Below are 437 nucleotides of genomic sequence, written 5' to 3'. Positions count from 1 at the left end.
GGACAATTATCCTATTAACTTAGGCTACATTGCAGCAATCTGGTTTAATACTGCATCACTGTCAAAGGAAAATATGTCCTCAGTAGTTTTCATTGTATCTGATTCTCAATGAGCTGTTGAATGAGCAGAAACAAGCCTTGAGCAGTAAAGCAAAAGCTGTCAGTAGTTCAGTAAACATTATAAATATTGAGACTTTCATCTTGAAATTAAGACTTTCTATCTGAAATATTGGACTATAGGACTTTCTATCTTGAAATATTAAGACTTTCTATCTTGAAATATAGGACTTTTATCTTGAAGTAAGGAGGGATTTTTTATCTGAAATATTAGGACTTTCTATAGGTTAGGGGAGTGGAGTATAAGTAGCAGCAGGGGTGGGTTTAGGATCATACCTGGGGGGCTCAGCCCCTAATAAGAACAGCTCTAGGTCTAGTGTC

Source organism: Etheostoma spectabile, chromosome 23, assembly GCF_008692095.1.
Source record: "Etheostoma spectabile isolate EspeVRDwgs_2016 chromosome 23, UIUC_Espe_1.0, whole genome shotgun sequence".
Taxonomy (NCBI): domain Eukaryota; kingdom Metazoa; phylum Chordata; class Actinopteri; order Perciformes; family Percidae; genus Etheostoma; species Etheostoma spectabile.
This window is presented reverse-complemented; position numbering follows the sequence as displayed.